Genomic DNA, 7482 nt, shown 5'->3' with positions numbered 1-7482 from the left:
CTGTTTCTGGGTTTCTGTGTGTGTGTGTGTGTGTGTGTGTGTGTGTGTGTGTGTGTGTTTGTGTGTGTGTGTATGTAAACTGTGTGTGTGTTTGTGTGGTGTTGCTGGATACGTGTGCTGGATGGCTATGCTTGGTGCAAGAGAGCATGCTGTCTCCACATAATCCGTGGCCAACCCCCGGTGTTAACAGGAGGATGGTCCTCGGGGTGGTGGGGTTGGGTGGTGTAAAGAGGGGCCCGCTGGGGTTTAGCGGGGTGGTGGTCGCTGCTGATGGTGGTGTATCCACAATGCTAACTTCTTCCGGAGTGATGGGATTACAACCAGGTCTAATGATTGATGATTTGATACAGACACAGTACACACACACACACACACACACACACACACACACACACACACACACACACACACACACACACACACACACACACACACACACACACCACACACACACAGACATACATTTCAGTTCATCATTCATTTCATCAATTTGTATTTGAGTTTGAGGGTGAGTGTTTGTGTGCGTGCGTTGCGTGCGTGCGTGCGTGCGTGCGTGTGGAGGGGGATGGGGGGGCATGGAGGTTAGAGAGGTAGAACACAGGTAGACTGGATGCTGGTTCGCTGTGTGTTACATAAAGTGTCAGGCTTGCATCACAGAGAAGCTCTGTCTCTATTTATAGACATGCTTTGATGGAACAAACAATGGACCAACACTAATAAGCTAATACACAACACACAAAAACACACACACACACAAACACATTCACTCATCCAAACACACACACACGCACAAATACACAAATTCCCACAATAACACACGTATACACTTAAAAAAATACAACGCAAACACACATTTATTACAACATGGCTGGTTAAGAGGCATGCACAGATTAATGCACAAACAGGCACATGCACACGCACGCACAAGAAAATATCACAGATCAATGCTTGCTAAAAAACCATTGCACATTCACTGGCTTGCCTTTCATATACAAAGGCTGCTACAAGATGGCTGACATCCCACCGAATGATATATTTGCTGTCCGAGTCAGGTGGAAGTTATTCTATCTTAACAATTTCAAAGCTACAACAATTTGAAATTACAAACTATATTCATTAAAACTATACTCATTTGAAACCTGTGCTGATTTAAAACGATAAACTTAAAACCAAATCGACTTGGATAAACAATTAATTTGGGGCATGTCGTTACTGTCCATCAGGCCCACAATGGAGAGACTATCATTATCCTAATCTGCCTTATTATTTCTCTCTCTCTCTCTCTCTCTCTCTCTCTCTCTCTCTCGCTCTCTCTCGCTCGTCGCCTCTCTCTTCTTCTTTCTGTGTCTCTTTATGTCTCTCTCTATTTCAAATTAACGAACCCTCTTTCACGTAACCTGTGGACCTTAAAAATGAAAAAACAAAGAACAGGATAAAAAAGAGCAAATGACATACAATAAGGTCATTACTGAGCTTAGTGTGTGGGAACGGTTTAGATCACGGAACATTCCTATGCATTAAAAGTGTTCACACGCACGTTGTCCGTCCTGAACTTACACTGAATATCCCTAAATGGTTTGTGGTGACTCTGAATTTTCCTCTTTGGTCGTAATTTAATCAGGAATCAAAGAAGGTGTTTACCGGCACTTGACCCGCGTGTGCACAGCGTGGTTGACATCAAACAGCCCTGTGATGACAGCCGTCCGGCTCTCCCACTGCCGGTAGAGAAAAGACCGCTTTCAGACAATGCGTTCTCCCTTGCAGTGGTTTGACTAAAGAATTAGAGACAATCAGTCTCAATATGTGGGACAAAGGACAAGAGATACTAATGCTCCAAATGTTTCACCATTTCCCCATTTTCTTAGGTATAACAATGTGAAATATCAGTCTCTTTATTTACTTTCTACTTGCTTTGTGTGGCGATCTGGATTAAGCTTTGCTTTTGGAAGCTATTAGCTTTCGAAGATGACAGAGGACTAATGCTAGCCATGACAGGTAGCGACCACAGCATACACGTGTGCTGCAAGCTATCGCTGCGGCTATACTATACTGTGTTTCAGAAACATTTCCTTCAAACGTTTATGTCAACATCCCAAGTGTGTGAATTATGCTAGCATGGGCACAGGATACATTAGAGTCCACAAATCATGATTTACACGCCAAACCACCGTGGCGTGGAGAGACAGGAAATGAGGAAAACAAATCAAGCTGCCTCGTGGTAAGTTTTTCTTCTGCCCTCATAATCACGCGCTATAGCTTTATTTCATGCTAAATTAACCAGATGCTTTTGCAATTTCTGCCGTGTGTGTGTGTCACATATGCAAAATTTGAGTGTGTGTAGCCTACTTGGCAGCGACGCCTGCTAGAGTAACATGGCCGATTCGTCTACCGTTTAAAAAGATGCTCTTTCTGTGATAGTGTGAGGGTATAAGCAAGGGCAATACAAATGAAGATGTGAGTGGCCGAGCTCAGAGGATTTGTAACCGTTAAGTCCCCTTCACTTGTGGGGTGAAATAAACCAACACTTACAGGGTCACTACCCCCCAAGATGTTACAGTTTTTCTCGATTGTATACACACAAAAAATGCACTATGCACACAATTCTGAAAACTTGAAGCTCATGTATCAACTACAAGACTCAAGACTGCTAAACTCTAAGAACAATTCCATCGTTTTCACATATATAGAAATTCTAAATCACATCATTTAGCATACTTGGTTCACCTGGAAAACACTGGCCCACAAAACGCCACACCCAATTACCGATTGTTCTCACTCACTTCTAACCTGTTAAAATCAACTGGCAAAACACTCCAATCATGTTTGTGGAGCTGGGATACAGACTGATGTAAATGTAGATCTGCTTCACCGCATTTATATTCTTATTTTTATTTTTTGTTGGCCTACGAAAAACCTTTATTTTTTTCGTCAGTTCAGCTAAACATTTGACTGTTTTAGAGTAACGAATAAATATTTGCTTTGTTACCTTTTTGTACTTGTGCACTGATTTCATCATTAAATCCCCTGAAGACAGTCTAAACATTTTCTTACTGTAGTGTTTTTCATTTTTACTAGTTAAATTACTGTACTGTGAGTTTAGCCAAAATCAGTAACATTGGTGTATTCTCAGAACTCCAACAATGTTGCAGGACACAGTATGACTCTGGGAAGCTGGGATTGTGAGTTTAGCCCATTGGAGCTCATTGAATAGACACATATGCATTATATCCTATTCTGATACGATTGTGTCAATGCAATATTTATAAGATATTCAAAGTATTATTATTATTTTTTTATTTTATTTGTTTTTAAACCAGTGTTTAATTGATGCTCTATAAGAGAATTCATATGATAGCTGTGTTATCATTTTGGTGAAAAGAAACAGTTTTGAGAAGAGAGAACTTGATTTTGACTGCAGTGTTTCAATTTGAAAGAGATTTGTGGAGTTTGACAAAATGGTTAACTCTTTTCAGTTCAGTATTAAGAGTTTAAGAAATTGAGCTATCGTTTGAGAAAACATGTTTAAAACGATTGAGAACAACTGTAAGTGCTGAAAACGTGTAGATACATTACATCTGCAGTGCCCCCCCCCAGAATCATAATGGGCAGATCCAACTCCCCGTTAATGTCCTTGGTGGATCGTACCAACTGGTAGCATGGGAATAGGGGCCCGTTGACAGTGGCCACCATTGCTTCACTGAGGTTGGGTGATGTTGTCGATTGATATGACTTTTTAATGACCTGCTCGCAATGAAGAAACAGTCAGTTCCCGAACACGTACATTACTGTAGACACCGAGTCACGGTGAAAGGAGAAACTCCCGCCTCCGCTCTAGCTTCAGCGCTTTTGTTTTCTAATTCGAGCAGATCAATAGGACCTGGGCTTCAACAGCCAGCCAAGGAGAAGGCGGGAGCAGGTGAAGCGAGGGGCCCAGCCGGCAGCTCAGGGCCCCCGGGGGGCTTTATAATATGTAGTATTGTATGTACACGACACCCCATCCCTCTCTCTGACAGATACAAATTCACAAAGCCTGTAGAGCGCGGTCTTACCAGGCCACCGCCGTGGTCGGTTCTGATCCCCCAGCTGATACCTTACAGCGTGAGAGAGAGTATGATAGACAGAGAGAGAGAGCGAGGCCAGAGAGAGATAGAGAGAGGACGATAGACAGAGAGAGAGAGTATGATAGACAGAGAGAGAGAGAGAGCGAGCCAGAGAGAGAGAGAGAGAGAGAGAGGACGATAGACAGAGAGAGAGAGAGGACGATAGACAGAGAGAGAGAGAGACGATAGACAGAGAGAGAGAGAGAGAGGACGATAGACAGAGAGAGAGAGAGAGGGACGATAGACAGAGAGAGAGAGAGAGGACGATAGACAGAGAGAGAGAGAGAGAGGACGATAGACAGAGAGAGAGAGAGAGGACGATAGACAGAGAGAGAGAGAGGACGATAGACAGAGAGAGAGAGAGAGGACGATAGACAGAGAGAGAGAGAGAGAGGACGATAGACAGAGAGAGAGAGAGAGGACGATAGACAGTGAGAGAGTGAGAGAGGACGATAGACAGAGAGAGAGAGAGAGGACGATAGACAGAGAGAGAGTGAGAGAGGACGATAGACAGAGAGAGAGAGAGAGGACGATAGACAGAGAGAGAGAGGACGATAGACAGAGAGAGAGAGAGAGGACGATAGACAGAGAGAGATAGAGAGCCAGAGAGAGATAGAGAGGATGATAGACAGAGAGAGAGAGAGGACGATAGACAGAGAGAGAGGACGATAGACAGAGAGAGAGAGAGGACGATAGACAGAGAGAGAGAGAGGACGATAGACAGAGAGAGAGAGAGGACGATAGACAGAGAGAGAGAGTGAGAGAGAGAGAGAGAGAGAGAGGACGATGGACAGAGAGAGAGAGCGAGCCAGAGAGAGAGAGAGGACGATAGACAGAGAGAGAGAGAGAGAGAGCTGGTGAGAGGGATATATAGGGAGGATGTGAGAGAGAGACATAGGGAGCATGTGACAGAGAGAGAGAGAGTGAGTAAGTGAGTGAGTGAGAGAGAGCGAGAGAGAGAGCCAATGGGGAGACATTGACAGCTGCCCAAATCTAACCTGCCAAGATATCAGAGGAACAGCGCGCAGCACCTCAGCAGCCTAGAAGATAAGAGTTGAGGCAGATATCATACAGCATCAGCAATAAGCCACGGCTAGCCAAACAAACAGGGCCGTAGACACCCTCCTCGCCCAACACTGTCAAACAGCCCCTTGGGCCCCAACCCCCGGCTGCATCGGAGAGCGGGACCAGTGGAGATGAGCGGCTTCAACCAATTACAAATGTGAAATGCTACCTTGCTTGACCCGCCCCTGGTTAATAATTGAAGGAACCATTTTGGAGTACTTTTGAAACACAAAGTTTATGTTCTTGAATATCGATGATGTGTTTCAAAGAATGGGAGTATGTTTGTGTGTGTGTATGTTGGGTTGTGTGTATGTCTGTTTCTGTGGTTACCTGCAAAAGGCTTCCTCTACATAAACAACATAACGCAAGAAAGATTATTTCATTATAAAACATTACTGACAATTAATATTTTCGGGAAGTTGAGTATATGTGTTTGCTTTTCGCTACTTCAGTCCCCCTTTTTTTTAACGTTTTCGGTATTTTTTCTCTCTCTAGTTTTTTAATCTGCAAGGTCATCTCAAGATCATCTACCAAACAGTTTGAAGCTGAGCCATTTCATTTTTCATTTCACTTTCAAGGTATGTGTCAAAAAAGGCAGATTGGACATGGAATACCAAGACATCACAAACAATTCTGCTAGCATATGTTGCATTGTGTTTCAAATCACATTTAAAGCAGATTGAGGAAACTGCAATGCAACACGATAATGCTGTTCACAGCTATTAGGAAAAAAACCTGCACTATAGGCCAGGTTTTCTGTAAAGTATATACATATTTAGGGGTTAGGGAGATGGGGGGGGGGGGGGGGGGGGGTGAGGATTCTCCCAAGGAAGGTAGAGGAATATTCTGAGTTTATCGATAGCCATGCATGCTGTATACAACTGGGTTACCTAGGTGAGCAGATATTGCTATCATGTCCATGGCGTCGAGGGAGTAAAGTGTCGCCAGTCTTCCACCAATGAGGTCCTGCAATGCTTTTTACCTCTTGAAATCGACGTTCATATACACATGTAAAGCTCCCAGGGATTTGGAATGAAAAAAAAAAGAAAACTAGGACAGGCGGTGTTGGGCCTCGTGCCGTTGCGCGACGACTAGTTTAACTACCTCTCTCAGTAGTGTGGCGGTAACGTCCCTGCACTCTGAATCAAATCAGCTTTTTAGTAGCTTTTATTGATCTAGTAGCGCGCTAGCCACCGCACAAGCTACTTTTCCTGAGCAATTTCCGAGGCTCAAAGCACAGCAGAGCCTCTGCCGCGATTCTTTAAATAAATCAAATGGCCTTTTATTCCATTTGCCACATTTGGCCGTATGGAACGGTTCGCTGCACTGTGCTGATTTGCCTTTCCATTACTGGTATTAGCACGCCGTGCTGTGCCGTACCGCTCACACCAGACGGACCACCTCTGAGGTCGGGGGGGGACCGGTACGGTACCCCCCCGTACACAGACGTTAAACACAGGGAGACGTTGGGCGCTCTTTGTCGATGGTAGTTTCCGTACGACGTTGGCGTACCGCGTACCAGAGGGAGGGCAGAGGGAGCTGAACAGGTTTTGGCTTCCAGGCTAACTTTTGGTTATGATAGAGATGTGAGCTTGATTTATTCAATCCTCTATACACCTCTCATTCTGGCATGGCAGGGTTCACTCTGGCGTGGTGGTGTGAATTGAGATCTCAGGTTGTTTTTTATTATAAATTGTGCGATAAACAAATTTAACTGAGCAGTTTAACCGGTGTATTCGTTTGACTGACAGGTGAGATAGCGTTGAAAAAGAATGAATAAAATATAAAAGTAGCTTCTGATGTAGTTATCTTCTTTTGCCACATATGAATAGCTTAGCGTGCTACATTCCTCTGGAGGGTAGCATCAGTCTAGTGAAGCTCCAATTAATGTAGAGTAGCTGCTATCTGAGCTCACTAGACTTCACAAAGTAACCTGCCCAATACTGTGGTGTAGGTCTTGATCATTTCTGCTGCTGTACCCAAATACCCAAGTCATACGTCTCTCAAACACCAATTTCTGTCCGATTTTTACTTTGTTCTGATAATCATTATTCATTATTGTTTAAAACCTGTAATGGAAAGATCCAGAAGGGTTTCTCAATTTGTTTTCCTTCGTTAGCCATTTCTTGCGTTTTGTTGGCTCGTCCTTTTCTTTGATGTCAGACACCATTACTGCAATGTTTCTTCTTCTCAGCAACAATCAAGTGTTTTATACTGGCAAACATAAATGCATCTCCTCGGGAAATTTTGCTTTGCTAATACTGTTTAAAATAAACAACAACACAATCTGAAAAAGTGGAAATATACTTAGAAACAT

Source organism: Gadus macrocephalus, chromosome 17 (assembly GCF_031168955.1).
Source record: "Gadus macrocephalus chromosome 17, ASM3116895v1".
Taxonomy (NCBI): Eukaryota; Metazoa; Chordata; class Actinopteri; order Gadiformes; family Gadidae; genus Gadus; species Gadus macrocephalus.
This window is presented reverse-complemented; position numbering follows the sequence as displayed.